Below are 21,369 nucleotides of genomic sequence, written 5' to 3'. Positions count from 1 at the left end.
TTGCAAAGGAAGATGGTTTTGAAATTTCAGAAGTGTTCCCATCTGATTTCGAGGTGAAAGATCTGATTGTTAGTCGAAGCCGAAAGAAGCATAAGCAGCGACCAACAGATCTACGTGCGGTGCCACACACAATGCCTGCGGGCAAGGCTGCTACGAAGTGCCGCAGCCACAATAGCCGCATGCAAGCACCATCTCCCGGCATTCATCCGAACTCGCGTCCCATGCGCACCGGGCCCATGTCCCATGCGCATCAGACCCGCAGCCATGCATGCCATCCAATTGGCGGCCCGTCAACACACCAGCCTAGAGCCCCAGTTCCACTAGGGCTCTTTTAGCGCGCATCAGCCCACACCCATGTGCGATCAAGATGGCAGATCCCACCTGAACCAGAATTCATCAAATCAACCCCAACTCGATGGAGTCGAGTTCTTCTCAGCAAGGGGGAATCGATGTAGGAGCATAAACCCAAGCCTGGAGCATAAGTGGAGATTGAGTCCCCTCTTTGGGTGAGCACCAAACCATATTAGGTTTCAAGAGTTCTAGCAACTATGATGCAGCATGTGCATGAGTTAAGTTACAACGAGTCCATTTGTTGGGCCGTGTCAAGTCCCCTTTGAGTCCAATTGTCAAACGCCCAAGAGTCACATTGAGTCCTTTTTGTTTGTTTGGGCATGTTGAGTCATATGGAGATTGAGTCTTTTTTGTTTGGCGTGTTGAGTCAATTAGAGTTTGGGTCCTAACGCCATAAAATCTCCTTGAGTAATTAGGAGTTGTCTATTTGGTCCATATGACATTTGGGTAAGCGTCCTAGTTGATTTGGACTCTTTTCCATGCGCCATGAGGAGTCCTAGATTATTTGAGAGTCTTAGTTGGCTTAGTTGATTTCGTCAGTTAATTTCGTCAAATAATTGATTTGATTTAAAAGAGTCCATATTTAGATGGAGTTCTAAAAATTTTAGTTGTAAGAGTCCTTATTTTTTCAACCTCTTACTTTATATAAAGGAGACGTTGAAGAATAAAATTTAGAGATAGATTGATTTGAGTTTAGAAAAAAAATTGAGAGTGATTCTCTTGTTTCTTGGAGTGCGACAATCCATCCTCTCTTCTTGGTGAGACGCCAAGCTTTGGAAGAAGTTGTTGAAGGTGAGACTCCTTCTCCTTTTTTACGCCAACCCTTAAAGAGTTTGAGTGGAGGTGAGATTCTTCCACCCATCCTCTTTAGTTATCCCTTCCTTATCTTGCTACCTTACTAAGAAAACCAACTCCTATTAGAAGCCCTAAACCCTATATATCCACATCCTCCTAGCCCTCACGCCCAAATCCAACCCCACTTTGGGTCCCAACCAATTCCGCATTCCCAACTCCCTCTGGGCAAACCCAATCAAGTTAGGGTCCTAACCCAACTCCATCCTCTCCTAATCCAAGCAAACACAATCTCCAATTTCAGCCACCAACCATTGAACCCAATTGAACTTATTAGCCATATTCTTCACCATCTCTTCCTTCCATCCACAAGAAACCCTAGCCTCCATTGAAAAGAGAATAAAAACAAAAGAAATAATCAGCCGCCATTATCCCAAAACCAGCAACCTCCCATCCCCATCTGCGTCATTGGAAGCATTGAATTATTGTAGATGGTCAATGACATCAAAGCAAGCAACTAAAGACAGACTATAGAGTTGGAAGATTGACCTCGACCTAGATGTAATCATGTGTATCTTGAAAGCAAATGCTTATTGGGCTTTGGGGAAAAACCATATCAAATTTCAGTGAAATTGAAGTATATATATTTCTTATCCTACTATATATTGCATAATATATAAAGAGAGAGAAACAAGAGATTCTTTCTGAACTTGTGCGTTGTTGACACTATGGTCCAGCGAATGTGTTTCTGGTGCAAGTCATTTTGGAAATAGGTGTATCATTTCATGGTTAGTTGTCCTCTATTATAATGCAAGATTTGTAAGGACTTGAACGTAGGGAGCTTCCTCCCATGTCAGACGTGCTTAAGCTAGCTAATATGGGAACTAATGGATGTCTTATATGGCTGGTAGCCCAAGATTATATGGCTGGTAGCCCAAGATGACACATGCATTGTCTGAATACTTGTTTTCAACGTGGAAACAGCTAATGAATACGCGTCGATTTTGAATGGCTTTTGGATTCTTGCATGTCTAGTGGGCAGTTCTTACTCAACCGAAAAGGTAATGCATGGTTTTCTTTGGATAAGCATTGCAACATAGAATTTGATAGGAAGGAATTTTCCCCCATTGATAGCGATATATATATACATACAATATATATACGTACATATACATATATATATATACATACATATATATATATATACATATATATATATATATACATACATACATACATACATACATACATATATATACATACATGCACATACATATACGTATATATATACATATATACATATATATATATACACATATATATACATTTGCATATATACACACACACACACACACACACATATATATATATATACACACACACACACACACACATGTATTGAAGCTCCTAGAAATGGCCGATGATGATGTTGCTAACTAATGGTGAAGCATTGCCACCATTCAAGAAGCTAATTATCTGTATGATTCTGCAGAATAATTTGTCTACATTAGCTTGCTACTACATTTGAAAATAATTTTTACCTCTATATTTTAATTTCTGAAATTATCTCATCTTTACGCATCATTTTCTTAGTTTTTGTTCTCAATCTTGATCAAACTTTTATCTTTACAATGATACACAAGAAATTATTGGTTGGACTGAATCCACCAGCTCGGTGGTGGGCTAGTCCAACCATAAAGGGATGCGTTTGTATTGCTCTCTTTTTTTTTCTTATTTTTTTTTTTGTGTTCGTGTGTGTCTCTCTCTCTCTCTCTCTCTCTCTCTCTCTCCGCGGTTTGAGGTTCACTACCAGCTGATAAATCTGGTACGATCAATAATATTCCGATAAAAGTGGTCCATTTAATCAGTCTTCTGGCGGACCCACAACTTGCCCTTCAAAGTACCAGTCATATTGAGTAGTACTTAGCATGCCTTCTTGCGATAACTTCTTTACTCCACACCATCACCGGCATATAAGGTCATTATGGCACGGGAATGTTGTCTACCTTCGTGAAGGGTGTACCATTTGGTGTTGCAAGAAGTGGTTCGATCAAACAATTTTCTATTACAAAAGGAATGTTGTCTAATTCCCACTCTGCCTCGTCTCCTTTGCTCTCCCTCTCCGTCCATGTGGTTTTCTTCTTTATCATTTCCTTCGGATTTTTTTCTCCAACCTCTTTCTTTCCCTATTGCAAAGCTCAGAAAGGAGCAGCCCAATGTATTTAGAGGCCTAAGATGTTTTGCCTTTGAGGTCTTCCCTGCAGTGGACCGGCCTAAGACTAATTCACATAAGACCTTTTTTTTTTCATTTTGTCTTTTAGGCCTTTCCTACGGTAGGCCTTTTTTTGGCTAGAGCCTTGGCGATCGTCTAGCTTGTCTAAGGATTGGGCTGGCCCTGAGCTCAGGATCCGCTACTCTGACGCACGAAGCCAACGCCTAAAGCCAACACCCAAAGCTGACACTTTGTTCTTCTTTTCCCATCTTCTTCTCTATTTCTTTGCTCTGACCTCCTCCTCCTTCTGCCATAAGGCCCAAGATCTCCTTCTGATTGTAGTTAAGGTGAGCATGCAATTCTACATGTTCACGGGATTGCATCCTATTTTGATTGTCAGATGGCTTTGAATAAAATTATCATGAGTGTTTTATGTTTGTTTCTTACGGTAAGCCTGCATCAGTTTCTCTAGAAAATAAAATAAGAAACAAACAAGTGAAGGTACCTTGCAGGCTTGAAATAAGATAAGCATGCACCTGTTTGTAAGGAATCATAGTAAATTCAAGTTTTTGAAGTAGGTCCTTATTACTCGACTTCTACTGTACACACACATGGTATAGACTTGTCATAAGTTTCTGCTCACGTTACATGTTTAAGGACATGTATTAGTATCTTGATTCATGAGTGATCTAGGGTTCAATCTAAATATAACCCATAGACAGCAACCATCACCACCACACTTAGATACTCTATAGAAAAAAGTAAGAATCTCGATGCAAATTTTGCCGACGCTAGATATAGGTGTCGTTAATTAACAAACCGCGTCAAAATTTGCCGATGTTTTTTATTAGCATCGGAATATGACGATGCTTAAAAACTTCGACAATAAGATATGAAGTTTTTCTGACACTTTTTGCAAAGCGTCATTATGTTATAACACTTGAAAGCATCGTCGGAAGCCAAAAATACCACACGCTAATAAGTGTCGTTGGGATCCATTAATATTCCCAAATCCCTAGCCCAACCTAGCCCTTTCTTCTCACTACTGCCCACACCAATATGGACATAATGTGTCGGAATTCACAATACATACATAACCTGAGAAAGTCCCAGGTAAAGCTTTGCAAGCTAATGTAGGAAATATCTAAGAAGATATAAATTGGATACAAAACATAGATAACTAGAAGTGTCATAGAGGAGAGATACCTGACAAGAGGCACAAGCTCTAAATTTACTTTTGGCATAGGATTGCACCCACGGATTATTGTATTCAGTTCAGTTGGTTGTGTTATTCCTTTGTTGGGTAATCATGGGATAATTGCGTGAAAAGTTCTTCTCAATCACTTTTGTGCAAAGGATCAAACCCAGGGATTATAATTTGATCGATATCATTGCCCTATGTGGCTTATAAGGTGTTATAAAATCTACCATAATGTACTAAATCTACCATATCACCTACAAATAGATCTTTATTAAATGCTTATCTTTTCTACCATAATGTACTAAATTTTGTTTATCTTTTCTAGATAAGTTGCACTTCAATCAATATTCTAATAAAATGAACAAAAGTTGGATAAATAAGTTAAGAACCAGCAAAAAAAATTTGGATAAAGTTTAGAATTTTTTTAAATTTGCTTTTGAGAAAGCTAATATAAATGAGATGATTTTATGTCCATATCAAAAATATGTTAATTGTTCTTCTCTCGTTCCAATAATTATTGAAGAACATTTGGTATGGAATGATTTTTTAAAGGGTTATACTGAATGGGTATTTCATAGAGAGTTCATATTGTCGTCTCTATGTAACCAACCCTTCTATATAGAACGAACCTCTCGTTTTGGATCCTCTAACATGAAAAAATTTTTATAGAAGAAGATGATATAAAGGGCTTACTCAAAGATGCTCTTGCATATGGTATTAAAATTTAACAAATTTCAGTAGAGGATAAGAAGCAGCTGCAATAGGTGATGAGCTTATATTTACTAATTCTATACATGTTGAAAAACATATACGTTCATCTAATGATCAGATAGTTTGGTAGCAAAATTTGGTGAAAGATTGTGATCAAGAATAATATCTAGGTTGTAAGAATTTTTTGAAGATTTTTTTTTTCTTGTGTATTTATTTTATTTAAAATATTTGAATGGGTGGATAGCAAGTTTTTGACTATGCTGCTTCAATTATTAAAGAATGTATTTTTGGAAGGTATTACTTTGTCATCATCTTCTTATGAAGCCAAAAAACAAGTAAAAGAATTGGATCTTAGATATGAGAAGACACATAGTTGTTCGAATGACTATATATTATATCATAGTGAAAATGTTAACCAAGCATCGTCCTGAAAATATGGATCTTCACAATGGAGAAAATATATAGAAGATGAGCATGATTTGTTGAATGAAGTGGATGCTACATGGACTAAAAAAAAACCGGCCAAAGTTTTGTAGCATAGTATAATAGGAGCCTTAGTTGGCTTGTTAGTTGATTTGGTTAATTGTTTGATTTAATTTAAAAGAGTGTATGTTTAGTTGGAGTCCTAAATTTCAGATTGTAAAAGTCCAACTTTTATCAATCTCTTGCTCTATATAAAAGAGAGATTGAACAAAAAAATTTAGAATAGAGATTGATTAATTGAGTTTGAAAGCTTTGAGAGCCTTTCACATGAGAAGAGGAAATTCTTCTCTTCCTTGGTGCGACGCCAAGAGGGGTTGAAGGGGATAGGTGACACGCCTTCTCCTCTTCATGCCAACCATTGGATTGAGTGAGGGTGAGACTCTCTCATTCAATTCCATAGTTATCCTCCCAAATCCCACACCATCCCTTGCTCATGCCAGCTTAGAATCCTAATCCCATTAGAACTCTATAACCCATTCACGCCTCCAAGCCTCACACCCAAACCCAATCTGATTTGGGTTCCAACCAAACTCCATCCGCCCCTAGTCCAATCAAGCACAATTCCAATTTTGGCCACCATCCATTGAACCCCATTGAACCCACTAGCCATCCATTATCTTCTTCCTTTCTCCATCCACAAGAAACCCTAGCCGCCATAGACAAAAGAAAAAAAATATAGAGATCAGCCACCATCATTCCAAGTTCCGCAACCTTTCCATCCTCGACTGCGTCAAGGCATCTCAACATGATATCATAAATATGCAGTGGAATAATTTAGCTAATAATATGCAAACTTTATTTTATTAACTAACTCAACTTACAATATCTCACAATTCTAACATTGGTCTAAGGTAAAACATCAATTTAAATAAATTCTAATCTAAGATAAATTGTGCCACAGTTTTTGTAGTTGCTCTTTCATATTGAAAAACTCCGATAGGCTAGTTCTCTAAATCTATAAAAAAAAATCATATAATGGGCTAGACAACCCAATGAGCAATGTAAACTTTAGCTAAATAAATTAGGCAATGAAATAGATAATAATTTGCAGAATCAAATTCTTTTAAAAATATTAAATTCTATTTATGATTTCAATTTTTTTTAAATATTCAATTCATCTTATCGATCTTGATCTATGACCATATCAACATGTGATAGGATAATAACATTGACTAATCTTTTTGCAGTTAGCTGCGCATCATTTTACAACAAAGTCCTTCGAGACCACTGGTTTACTGGTGGTATGTCACTAATCATCTTGGACCCAACCTTTAGGATAAATCATGTGCCAATATATTAGCTCGCATTGGCATGGTTCTCAACATAGCCGGGTCAAATTTTAAATAGTTATAGATCTCATATTCTAGTTTTAAAATTATGAGGTGTCAAAATCAATCAATCAAATACATAATAAGATCATATCATGAATAATATACTATCCATCAACATAATAATTTATTACATAATAATATACTATCCATCAAATTCATGTATCATGAATAATACTACTCAAAGTCATGAATATAATAATTTAATGATTGTTGATCAATTTAGAAAAAATAAAATATTACTTACTTGCAAACTTAGTCCAACTAACAAATTTAATTAATTTTGAAAATTCTTCTTAGAGCCTAATATCCAAAAATTATATTTTTCTATAAAATTCATCATAATTTTAAAAAAACATAAATTTTAACACCCTCACAAGGCTAACTAAGTAGGAGTGCCCAACATTTCGATTAGTTCGATAAAATTAAAATTTATCGAATCTTGCTCATACTAGGGCACTGATGGTTCAATAGAGATCGGGATGATCAAATCTAATAATATTTGGCAGGAGCCCGCGTAGGGGCTAGCATGCCACCTGACGATCCTAAATTAATACCCCTCAACAAGGTTGAACTAGGATCACACAGAAAGGTACCATGCTAGATCTAACGTCTCCAGAGAGAATAGAGAGAGAAAGTCTAGTAGAGAGAAGAATAAGAGAGAGAAAGTATAGAGAAGAGAGAAAATCTCAGTCTGGGTTTAATCCGAGATCTGGAATTGGTTGTTGATGGCATGGGTCTAGCTGGATCAATTAACATGTCTGGCCCTTGAGTAAGAAGTGAGAAACTTTGTAGAGAGAAATAAGAGAGAGTAAGAGAGAGAAAGTGAGAAAGGAAGAGAAAGGAAAGAGCAAGGGAGAACAAGCCTTACCCAAAAAATAGTCTTTTCCGGCGCTTTTTAGAGCCTGTACCGACGCTTATAAGTATCTATAATTTTAGCGCCGATACTTTGAAAAGCATCGCAAAAGCGTCTGGTAGGTGGGAGTGGAAAGTTTTTTGGTCTGATGTTTATAAGCGTCGGCCTAGTTTGGAGCCGTCGACGTTAATAAGTGTCGGCGAAAACCAAAGATAGGTCGACACCTATAAGCGTTGTTATAATTAGTTTTTTTGAAAAAAAATTATTTAAAACTCTAACCCTAGAGGCCTTGAGGATGACTTCCTGGGGTGGTCCCTGATCGTCCAGAGGCGAGAGAAGAAGAAGAGGAAGAGGCAGGGGAGGGGGCCTCCATTCCCATCAGTATTCCGAATCACCATCCATGCTCTCCATTCCGTTCAACCTATTGGAGAAATTATAAGAAGGAACATCAAGTTAATCTCGCACTCAGATGAGACAAATGAAGAGAGACACAGAGTAGCGGACGAATAGTAGAGAAGTTTAACCTTTCGCTCGTAGACGATCACCAGACGTCCGGGAAGAGCCGACGTAGTTAAAGACAAAGATAGAGGAGAAGAAAAAGGTTAATATACAAAGAGCCGAAGGGCTATCCAAATGGAGGGATTCGGCATCTCCTCACTACGATCAAAATTTCTATTAAGAATAGAAAAAAAAGAGCTCAGACCGGAGAAATATATGCAAGAGAAATCTCGAATGATGTGGAGCAGTCGATTAGGAGGAGGAGAAGCTCACTAGATTATGATGATGTCTAGCTTACCGTGGTTCCTCCGATTGATCTTGGCACGCATCGTCACCGCCATCATGGAAATTTCCACTCAAACACAAGATATCTTCAAAATGGGACAAAATAAAACGAGATCGGGAGGAGAGTTTAAGGCTCATGAGATCTAGCCGAGAGGAGCTTTCCTTACAAGAAGTTGATGGGAGATAATCTCCTCCCCCTAGGCAGACCATGGCCATAGCACTGGAGGGGTTAGGGAACAGGAGGGGGGGTTTGGCTAGAGGGGTTAGGGATCGAGAGGGGGGGAGGCTGGAGGGTTTAGGGATAAGGAGGGGGGATTTATGTGGGTGGGTGTGGGGGAAAAATGGGCCTCCGATGACACTTTAGAGAAAGCATCGTGGGGCTGGGGTTGGGGTTCATTTGTACTCCAATGACGCTTTAGAGAAAGAGTCATTGGGGGGGTTTATTTAGATTCCGATGATGCTTTTAAACGTCGTCTAATCACTTTTCTCTTTTTCATTTGGTCTTTGATGATGCTAGTAAGCATCGTGTTTTTCACGATGCTATCTAGCATCGTTATAATGTCATGACCGCCGACGTTATTTTAAAGTGTCGGCAAATTTTGGTGCTGGAGACAAAATTACCATCTCTTCTACCTAGCGTCGGCATGTAAATGTCAAGATAGCCAACTTTTTCTGTACTGAAGGTCTCTCTCTCTAGCCAAGGGAAGAAGAAGGAAGTGGGAAAGCATGATTGTGGTGGTGCTTGGGGTCAAAGAACCCACGACTGCCCACTGGGGATGGTGACCAACGGTGGGCAAGAGCCAGTGGCCAGTAGCCGATGGCATGGGAAAACAAACCGAAATAGAGCTCCCACGTTTTGAGCAGTTTCCCAGTAATTTGCCGGCCCAAAATAAGGCAAATCCAAGCTACAATGTTAGGAAAGATAGAAGAAGAAGAAGAGGAGAACATACCTCCATCTAGAGAGGTGGTCCGTTGGCTCCCTTCGGTGACTGATCGATGAAGAAGAAGAACCGAAAGAGGAGTTTGGGATCGGCAGCTCGGCCTCAAGTGAACTCGAAGGAGGAGAAGGAGATCTTTAAATAGATGATACCAGCCTTATCCATACGGTCTCTAGATCGCGATGAACTTTCAATCTGCATCACAATCTGGGTGGAAGAAGACTCCATTGGAGTTTTCATCCCGATTGCCCTCATGTGCATCGCACATGCAGACCAAGTTCAAAATGTCTAAGCCAGTCAAGTGGACTAGGCACAGTCCCTGGGTTTCAAATTCTCCCCTTAAAAAAAATCGTCCACAAAATTTTTGCTCCTGTAGTTTTGAAGAGTTGTGGTATTTCTGCTTCATCTCATCTTCCAATTCTCAGGTAGCTTCTCTTTCTGAATGACGACTCCTTTGCACCTTGACATAAGGAATCACACAACATCTCAAAACTTGATCTTTATAGTCCACTATCCGTACTAGATGTTCCGCATATGTTAGATCTTCGATAATGAGTAAAGGCTCAAGCTCTGTAACATAACTTGGGTCTGATATATATTTGTTCAACATGGGGATATAGAAAATATTGTATACATCGGAGAGTGAAGGTGGTAAGGCAAGTCTACAAGCCACCTTACCAATTATTTCAAAAATCTCGAACGAACCAACTGGGATTCAACTTGCCTTGAATACCAAATCTTGAAATTGCTTTTGTAAGATATATTTTAAGGAATACATAATCATCAGCTTGAAATTTTGATTCTCTTCTATTATCTGCACAACCTTTCTATCTACTTTGTGCAATTCAAAGTTGTTCTTTGATTAACTGAATTTTCTCAACTGTCTATTGTACAAGTTTAAGCCCTAAAAATCTTTGCTCACCAATAACATCCCAACAAATTGTTGAACGACATTTTCTTCCATATAATGCTTCATAAGGTAACATCTATATGCTTAATCTATCCATGATCACCCAAACTACATCATTAGCACTGTGAGTCTTCGGAAGCCCTGTTACAAAATCCATGGTAATTTGTTGCCACTTCCATATTGGGATATCAAGAGGCTGAAGAAGTCCTACTAGTCTCAGCATTCAGCTTTAACCTATTGACATACTAAATATTGTGCCACATACATCTTAGTTCCTCCTAAATGTACTATATATACAGACTGTTGAGCTTCTTTAAGAATTTCCTACTTAATTTCTAGATACATAAGTATACAAATTCTATTCTAAAATCTCAAAGATCCATCCTCATGTATTCTGAATTTAGATTGATCCCATGATTCAACTGATTCTCGAATCTTCAATAATTGCTAATCATTACCTTGGGCAACTTTAATCTTTTCTATAAGTGTCAGCTAAACTTGCATATGAGCCAATTGAATCCCTGAGCCACATACTTGAATCTCTAATTCAAGTCTCCTCACATCTTCCAAAATATGTCGTTGATTAGTAATTAAGGTGGCTATATTTCCTATTGATTTTCTACTTAAAGCATCCGCAACAACATTAGCTTTCCCAAGATGATAATTAATGGTTAGAACATAATCCTTCAATAATTCCAGCCATTTTCTTGGTCTCATATTCAGTTCCTTCTGGGTGAATATGTATTTTAAACTCTTGTGATCTGTAAATACCTCGTACTGTACAACACAAAGATTGGGTCTCTAAATCTTAAGAGTGAAATCATAGCCCCTAACTCCATATCATGAGTAGGATAATTTTGCTCATAGGATTTCAATTGTATAGAAGCATGGGCCACCACTTTACCATGTTGCATCAAAACACAACCAAGTCCCTTCCTGGAAGCATTGCTATAGATTATGAATCCTTCATCACCTAGGGTTATAGTAAGAATAGGTGATGTAACTAATCGTCCTTTTAATTCCTGAAAACTTGGTTCACAATCTTTAGTCTATTCAAACTTAACTCCTTTTTGAGTTAAACGAGTCAAAGCTACAGCTATATAGGAAAATCCTTCTACAAATCACCTATAATAACCTACCATTCTCAAAAAGCTACGAACTCCAGAAATATTGGTTGGCCTGTTCTATTGTACCACAGCTTCTACTTTTATTGGATTTATAGAAATTCTATCTTTGGATATGATATGCCTCAAGAATGCTATGTTATCCAACCAAAACACACACTTCTTCAATTTATTATAGAGTTTCTCATTCCTTAAGATTCGAAGTATGCTTCGCAAATGTTCCTCATGTTCTTCTTTACCTTTTGAATAGACTAAGATATCATCAATGAATACCACAACAAATAGATCTAGAAAGGATTTAAATGTTCTGTTCATTAAGTCCATAAAAGCTGCTAGGTAGGGTTGGAAGTGGGCTCGGGCCGGCCCGAAACCCATCGGGTCGGGCCGCTTGCGGGCCGGGCCATGGGCTAGACCCAATGATTTTTGGGCCGGGCTCGGGCTGCAAACTTAAGCCCAATTTTATTTCGGGCCGGGCTCGGGTTTCCCATTGGCCCGGCCCGGGCCTGGACCAAGCTCGAGCCCAATGCCAGCCCGAACCGAAATAAAATCACGGCCCAAACGGGCTGGCCCAAACGGTTTGTGAGGATCTTTTTCGGCCTTTTTTTCCTTCTTGGTCTGTCTTTTGCTACTCTTATCTGCCTTAATAGCAGCCTTGCGTTTTCCAACCTTCCTGAAATAAAGAAACTTCAAATATATTTCTAGAACAACATAGCATGCTGAAAACCTCTCTTCTGCAAAGGGATCTTGGCTACAGTAAAATCCTTAATGTTGAACGTGCAGAAGAAGGACCCTCCGTCATAACATATATTTGTTTCACTCATAGGAAATACTCATATAATTACAAAATGACCACTTGTGTGCCCCAGCCTTGCTGCAAATATGCCTAGAACCTCGTGTGTGCATCTGCACTTAAACTCAGTGTTTCCATGCTCCATAGGCTCAATCAGTTTACTCAGCAAATAAGATGGATCATAAGCCATCATCACAAACAGAAAGTATTGTAAGCTACAACAGCAAATAGGATGAAGTTAGCAATTTCATCGCAAAGGTTGACTCGATGCAGCATTAAAAAAGCTCAAGTAACCTGTCATCAGCTAGCTTCAGTACTTCCTTAGTTTCCTTCTTTGTTGCCCCTTTTTCATTTTCAGGTGGAGTTCCTGTTACAACGAGGTTCAACAAAACAATGAAACCTTGCAACCACAAGAAGTTGCTAGTTAGAAATGGAAATGACAGCAGCTGTAGACTAATAATAAGAAGAAACATTAACTGTCTAAGAGCAATATAAGCTATGGCAAGAACCAGGGGATGCACCATATAACTTGATGCATGTATTAACCATTCAATAAGCTATCTAACCAACGCGACAGGGAAAAAATGTATTGGACTGAAAAAAAAAAGTTGCTGAGATGATAAAGGATATGAAATAGAAGGGCATGACATTCGAAGTAAACTCATCAAAGCAAAGAACTTCCAGATACTAAATCAGAGAGAATCTTGGTAAATGCACTCAGATAAACCTTAAGGGGTCCCTTATTACTGAACTAAAAGTCATGTGAGAAAAATAAATGACACAAGGTTCAAAAAGCCCTTCAGAGGTCAAATGAAAGAAAAGCCCAAACGGGCTGGCCCAAATGGGCTCGGGCCGGGCTCGGGCCTCGTTCCTGTAAAATTGTTCGGGCCTCGGCCCGGCCCGAAGCCCGGAAAAAAATTTCGGGCCGGGCTTGGGTAGGGGTGTGGCCCGGCCCGGCCGGCCCACTTCCAGCCCTACTGCTAGGGCATTTGTTAATCCAAAAGTCATCAATAGGAATTCATAATGCTCATAATGAGTTCCGAATACAACGAGTTCTGAATGCAGCCTTAGGTACATCCTTTGTTTTGATCTTCAGCTAATGGTATCCTAAGCGAAGATCAATCTTAGAGAAAATCTGTGCACCTTGCAGCTAATCAAATAAATCATCTATTCAGGAAGGGTATTGTTCCTTACAGTGATCTTATTCAATTCTCTATAATGAATGCAAAGTCTCATGCTTCTATAATGAATGCAGAGTCTCATGCTTCCATAAATCTTTTTCACAAATAGTACCAAAGCTCTCCAAAGTGATACACTAGTTCATATAAAATGTTTATCCAGTAAATCTTGCAATTGGTCTTTCAATTCTTTCAACTCAACTGGGGCCATTCAATAAGGGGCTTTAGAAATTAGACTCGAATCAGGTACTAGATTAATAATAAATTCAATTTTTCCGTTCGATGGAAATTCTAGTAAATCCTTGAAAAGACATCCAAAAATTCATTCACTATAAGAATATCCTCTATCTTTAATTCATCTTGTCGCATGTTAGTTACTAATGCCACATAACCTCTGCATCCTTTCTTTAACATTTGCCCCTCTTGCAAAGCCGAGATGATACGTGGAGGGGTAATTCCCTTGTTTCCCATGAAACTAAATTTTGGTTCACCAGTTGCTAGAAGTTTGCACTTTTGCTATAATGGTCTACTAAGGCATGATAAGCAGCAAGCCAATTCATCCCCAGGATGACATTAAAATCCTGCATATCAAATATGGCCAGATCAGCAAGTAGCTCCCTTCCTCCTATTCTGACTCTACGTGACTTGCATATAATATCAGTGCTGAACATGCCTCCTACTAGTGTCTCAACATATAACTTAGTTGTCACAGGTTCACAAAACATATCATATTTTTTTACGAAGGCTGAGGATATGAATGAATGGGTGGCACCATGATCAAATAAGACATAAGCATAAATAGCAGATACAACAATAATACCTATTATTAGAAGCCTATGCATCTTGTTGTTTAAGCAAATAATAAACTCTTCCTTGAGATTTTGGCTTTTGGCTTCCCTCCTTAGACTAAGTAGATTTATTCTCATTTCTTTATGGGCAGTCTACTTTTCTATGACCTTTCTGACCAGAACCAAAACAAGAACTAATAACGTAGGGACAGTTTGTAACTTCATGATCTTGACCACATCTTGAACATTTTTCACTCTCAATTTTGCAGTCATTATCACTGTCTGGCTTCTTAGCTGGATCCTTATACTTCTTATTCCATCCTTTAGATTCACCAAATCTATTTCTTTTCTTTTGACTTCTTTCTCTTTTAGCAAAAGTGTCGTTAACTTTTCTTTCTATTATTAATGCTTTATTCACCACAATTGCGTAGGTAATCAACTCATAGGGTACCACTTTCCTTCTAATTTTAGTTTTCAATCCCATCACGAATTTGTGCACTTGATTTTGCTCATACTCAACCAATCTCGAAACAAATTTGGCTAACTCTATAAATTTAGCTTTATATTCGGCCACTCACATATTTTTTGCTCCAAATAAATAAATTCTTGCTCTTTCTGCAATATCACACACCGAGGAAAGTATTCATCATAGAATGTTCTTCGAAATCTATCCCAGGTGAGAGGTTCTCCATCTTGCTCAAATTGATGTTTTAGCATCCGCCACCAGTTGAATGCTTCTTTTTGCAACATGTATGATGCATATAGACTCTTTTCATCGTCCCAACATCTTTGAATAGCGAACGCTTTTTTCATCTATAAGCCAATTGTTAACTTCCAAAGATTCCATAGTCTCCTTGAAAGCTGGAGGAGCCAGCTTCTTGCACTTAGCTATATTATTATGTTGCTCACGCTGCTCCCCTCATTCTTGTTGTTGTTGCGCATGGTGCAGCTGCGTTTGCTATTGTTGCACATGCTGCTGTTGAAGCAACTACTGCTGCACTAGCTGTTGCATCTGCATCATACCAACTAGGTTTGCATAACCTAGCCTAAGTTTGGTTCTTATTGTCCCATCTGAGTATCGCTGGTAGGATCAACAACTCCCTCTTGCTGAGAGATGCAATCGACCTATTAGGGTGTGCCACTATCTTGTTGGTTTGGTGCCTCATCAGTAGCTCCAAGAGCACTTTCTCATCTGACATAGAGGCATCCTGACCTATGTCCATCAAATAGCAGCATACCCATAGAAAGCTTACTAGTTAATTGCAAGTATTTAGAATAGCTTATCACAATCTGTTGCCCAGAGGTGCAGCCCAAGAGGGGGGGGGGGGGGGGTGAATTAGGTCTTTTAAAATTAAACGTAAGAAGAATATAAGTTATTGTTATCTTTCGATAACTTGCAGTTTTAGCGGCGGAAATAGGATTGTACAAATGAAGCAGTAAATAAGATGAGGAAAGCAATCAGAAATAAGCAGTGGAGGAAGAGAGATAAACCACACACACAAACACCAAGATTTATAGTGGTTCGGTGCACTCTCAGCACCTACGTCCACTCCTCAAGCCTAGCTTAATATTTCACTATAATCCAGCAGATTACAGCCTGATTGTTTTTCGGGCTCACAATCAAAAATTCAGTTGGTTTTTCCAGGCAACCAACCGAAAATCTATCTCCGTTTGTTTTCCGAGCTCACAAACAATCCAGTTGGTTTTCAGAAAAACCAACCAAAAACTTTACACCGTTTGTTTTTCCAGGCTCACAAACAACCCAGTTGGTTTTTAGATAAACCAACCAAAAACTATTTTTCTTGCTGAATATTACCAATTCAGCAACTTCCAACCAAGGCTTGGAAGAGCCTTTAAACGTTTCAAATGAGTAAAACTATTCCAGCAACAGATAATCCAAATAAATGAAAGCTGTAATCAGAAAACTTAAAACTTCAGAATATATAGAATGAATCAATAAAAATAAAGCTGAAGCCGATGAAGAAGATGGCTATGGAAGAATGTCCCAATGCTTGAGCAGCAACTCTTCTTGGTGCAATGAGAAGCTTCGACTGATTTTCTCACAGGAATAAGATTCAAATGAGTGCCAGTGAGGATGATGAACAGTTTAGCTTTTTTTTTTCTCCTTTCTTCTGTGGAAACTTTTCTTACTTGACATAATTTTTCTCTCTATCCTTGTTATTTTCCTTCTAACGTTCCCTCGAATTTATAGGCGAATTCCTCAGCAGGATTTGAATTTCTTTCTTTCCGTTTTGATGGGAATCTTTTCTGTTATAAAAGAAAACAGAAGTTGTTGCAAGCTTCCTGTTGTGGTCCCAACAGTATAGGGGTCGACTCATTTTGAACAATGGTCGACTCTTCAAATTTTGTCTCAGGCGGTAAAAGCTTTCTGTTTAATTTGAACTACACAAGGGTCGACTCTTGCAATACGAGGGTCGACTCATTGACTGGGCCACTTGATGAAAACATGCGAGAGTCAACTCAAACTTGTTCTTTTTGCTTAGGAGTTGACTCAAGTTTTTCAAACAAAAAACTTTAGACTTCAGCTTTGATCTCCATGGATTAGTTTAAGATCATTTTTCTTTTAGAACATATCCAATGAAGTGTTTGTGAAGAACTAATGATTTTGCAGTGCTTCATTTCTTTTGATTTTTCTTGACTTATAAAACTTCACAATTAAGCCAACATCATTAGTACATAACATCATCTCAAGTATTTTGTAATCATCAAAATTCATCCTTTAGGGTTGACAATCTCTCCCTTTTTGATGATGACAAAACCATTGAGTTTAAAAGAATTTTGCAATAAATTTCACAGCAATTATAAGAATTTTATAATAAAGTTCTGAGCAAATATAACATTCAGAGATATATGCATAATTTCAACAAATTAAAGAGAAAAAAATCTTCTCCTATCAGTTACAAACATTTAAATTATGCAGAGTCCTTTTCCTTCTTCTTTTCTTAAGTTTTTTTAATAGTGCAGACCATAGTGCAGACCATTCCATATCTGTATATTATAATTTAAATCTTTTCCTATATATTATCTTTAGTGTATAGATTGGAATTCTGAATGCTTTTCATATTTCTCATTTCTCAGATTGGAATTATTTAACTTTCTCATATTGGAATTCTTTTCACAATTAACTTTCTCCCCCTTTTTGTCATCAACAAAAGGAAGAAAAAATGATTTCAATTTTCCTCTTTTTGTTAGCTTAATCATTAATAGTTGTGTTAAGGAGAGAGGGTATCAGACTTTTCAGCATATTTATCAGAGCAGCATTCAATCCAAGAAAACATATTTTTCAAGAAAGGTAAGTATTCATTGCAATTGATAATGAAGGATACTTGAAAAGTCAAAAAGGTACAATTGGTATTAATCAGTATACAAGTGTGCCAAAAGGATATGAAACTTAGCTTAGTACAAGGTTATGTTTTGAAAACATGGGTTTCAGTCTAAGCTTAGGTTAGGTTTAATCTAAGTTCAGTCTAGGTTCAAGATTTTGAAGATGAAGGTCCAGACTAATCTTTCTTTGGCTCTTCTATCATCTTCTCAATCTTGTTGTTTAGTGCAGAGATAGAGTTAGTAAACTGAGTATGTTCTTCCTTTAGTTCTTGGATAGAGCCTTGAACAGAAGTTCTTTGAGTCCTTAGTTGCTCTTCAATTGCTATCATTCTTCTTTGTTGATTAGCTGCAAGTTGCTTTAAACCTTGTAGTTCAGCTTTTACTTTTTGGGTCAAGTTAGTGAGATGTTGGACTTTGCTAAAACAGACTCCAGAATTAATCAGTGCTGTTATAATGTTATCTCCAATAGACTTTAACTGCCACTTCTCAAGTCTGAGTGGAGGATCTGATGGCCTTTGTAGTGGAGGAGGTTGACTGACTGAAGGCTCTGTTGGAGGTGCTTGAGTAGGAATTCTTTTGCCTTTGAGTGGTGTTGGAGTGTCTTGACCACTTTCATCTTGAATTTCTTTCCATTTATGAGTCCATTTGCCCTCAGTTTTGACAATTCCTATTCTCTTCAGTGATTTGTCATTGTATACATCTGAGTACAGTAATTCCTTCTTGGTCTCCCCTTCTAGATTCACATTGAAGTAATTGAAGACTTGAGTTAAGACCATACCATAAGAAAGTGAAGCTCCTTTTCTTTGTCCTTGAGCTTCCATGTATCTAATCATTAAGCAGGGTAGGTTCAGTGAGAGTCCTTGTATAATATGATGCATTACTAGTATATCCCTTTCTGAGACATGATCAAATTTTTCTATCTTCGGAAAGAACATTTTGTTGATCATGTGATGCAGCAGTTGCATCTCAGCATTCAGTTGATTGACACTGATTTCAGTCCAATCTTCTATGATTTTTCTATTGAGAATGGTACTAATCCCTTCGTTCCTATTCTCTAGGTGATCTCCATTTTCTCCATCATTTGAAATCCGAAGTGCATTTCTTAAAGTTTCTTCTATAATCAAGATAAGGATGTCTTTTACCTTGGACGAGATTTGTCCTTGTCCAAATCTTGCATTATAGTAGAATTCTCGTACCAGGTCTGGGTAGATTGGCACATTCAGTGAGCATAGATATTCCCAACCCATCTTCTTTAGATTATGCCCTAATGGAAAGTTTTTTTTTCTAATAACTCGAAATCCACTTTTCTTCCGGTAAAGACATTCCTTATGGAGAGGGGACCTTGTTTTGAAACTGAGGACGGAGGTGATAGAGGGGCCGTAATGGGTTGAGGTGGCGGCGTTTCTTTCCATTGTGGATTCATTTCTATCTCTGCCCTAGCCTTTGTTCTCCTCTCTGTTAGTGGAGTGATATTCTTCCTCTTTGATCCGGATGTAAGTTGCTTCCTTCTCACCATTGGAAGATCAATCACGACCTCAGAAAGGCTTTCTAGGATTTTGGAGGTTTTTGCTTAAAAGAGAGTTTGAAGACTAAGGATGATAATGTTATTTTGATGATTAACACAACCATTGAGGCCATATCAAATTAGAAATGCAAATTAACTCGATACATCATTGATAAATGGCACACCCTCGATACACTCATGATACATTAGGAGAATGTGATCAAGATATATTTTCATGATTAATAATGAGATAAAATTTGCGATAGAAAAGGGATAGTGAATTCTAAATTCTAATTCGGCAAAGTTTCAAGTTAAACGTACTCTCAAGGAGATGATAGTAATTTTCATTGTTAAGAGTATGTAGCACTACCATGATATATATGCAAAATTGCTTGGAGTATATTTCATTAATTATATGGATGAATCTAACTCTAAGTTGCAGCAAAGAGTGGAAAGAGTCAACCCCAAGATTGGTGGAGTCGACCCCGGCACTTCAAAGAACCATCTGGCACACTTCTGCAGAAATGGCACGGATGAACAGTACTTGGGTCGACCCAAGTAAAAGTTGACTCGACCCCATCCTTGAGTCGACCCAAATTGAACTTGAGTCGACCCAAAGGCTGTGTCATTCAAAAACTGGTTCTCTGGAATCCCTGAGAGGGTCGACCCAAATGTAACTTGAGTCGACCCAACCTTGAGTCGACCCAAAAAGAGTTGAGTCGACCCAAGTGAAGGAAGGCTGAAATACAAGGTTCTGTATTTTCTGAGAGGGCCGACCCAAGAAAAGCTTGAGCTGACCCAAGTCTGATGAACAGTGGTTTGGGTCGACCCCAGAAAAGTTTGGGTTGACCCAAGCACGGGCAGAAGCATAACGGCTAGTTGTGCAGAAGTGCTTTTTGGACTTCCAATGGCTATAAACGGCTAGTTTCTTCAATCCAACGGTCAGGAAGGACTATTTGGAGGTTGGAGAAGTATTTAAGAGGGAGTATTCATCAGAGGAAGGAGGCTTTGGAAAAGACATTAAGTGCATTCAAGAGAAAATCCTAGCAAGGCAAGCTTCATTCAATTGCTTCATTCAAAGAGCGAAAAGAAAGTGGTTGAGCAGATTCCAAGAGACATTAAGAGCTCCACCAACCCTTGAAGAGTGAAGCAATCTTAACAAAAAAGAGAAGAGCCTTATTAAAGGGATAACTATATTCTAAACTCTTCTTTGTAGCTCATAATTGTTTTATTTGCTCATTTAGGAGCTTTAGTTCCTTGTTATTTATTCTTGTTGTAAGGTTTGTTGGTAAGCCCGTAAAACCAACATTGTAGGTTGTTGGTAAGCCCGTAAAACCAACGTAGGTTGTTGGTAAGCCCGTAAAACCAACGTAGGTTGTTGGTGAGCCCGTAAAACCAATAGTTAGGTTTGTTGGTGATCCCGAAAAACCAATTGTAAAGGTGTTGGATTGTGAGCCCGGAAAACAATCCTACTGTAATCCGAGGGGTTATAGTAAAATTTCTAAGGAAACGCTTGGGGAGTGGACGTAGGTGCCTTGGGGTGCACCGAACCACTATATATCGTTGTGTTTGTGTTGTGCACGTTCTTATGCTTATTCTTGCATTATCTTTCATCTTTGCTCTAGTTTAATTCATTCAAATAATTTAAGAAAGCATCCACCGCACTTAACTAAGAAAACTTTTAAAACACCAAAAATTTAGAATAACCCAATTCACCCCCCCCCTCTTGGGTTGTCACCTTGGGCAACAAGTGGTATCAGAGCAGGTGCTCTATAATTTCTTGCTTTGTGACTTTGACCTAACCGTCAAAGAGCCAAAGATCATGACAACTCAAATAGATAGTTTTCTAAGAGAGGGACAATTAATTGATAGACCTCCACTATTTAATGGTATAAACTACACACATTGGAAAGCACGCATGCGCATTTTCATTCAAGCACATGACTACGATTTATGGAGTATCATAGTCAATGGGCTACACACAAATACTAATCATGATAAGAAAATAGCTCAGCAAAATGCAAAAGCCATGAATATTCTATATTGTGCATTGGATGATAGTGAACTTAATAACA

At 38.2% G+C, this 21,369-nt stretch overlaps 1 long non-coding RNA gene across 1 annotated transcript; it reads right to left on the bottom strand.

Annotated features, from left to right (window-relative positions):
- Positions 1-12,304: 12,304 nt before the first annotated feature.
- Positions 12,305-12,836, bottom strand: LOC120112265. The gene is made up of 2 exons (XR_005513744.1): positions 12,774-12,836; positions 12,305-12,359 (listed from the first exon to the last, which is right to left on the bottom strand). It is a non-coding gene; the product is annotated as an uncharacterized LOC120112265 (long non-coding RNA).
- Between the last annotated feature and the right edge of the window lie 8,533 nt (positions 12,837-21,369).

Source organism: Phoenix dactylifera, chromosome 10 (genome assembly GCF_009389715.1).
Source record: "Phoenix dactylifera cultivar Barhee BC4 chromosome 10, palm_55x_up_171113_PBpolish2nd_filt_p, whole genome shotgun sequence".
In the NCBI taxonomy this organism is placed as follows: domain Eukaryota; kingdom Viridiplantae; phylum Streptophyta; class Magnoliopsida; order Arecales; family Arecaceae; genus Phoenix; species Phoenix dactylifera.
This window is presented reverse-complemented; position numbering and strand designations above follow the sequence as displayed.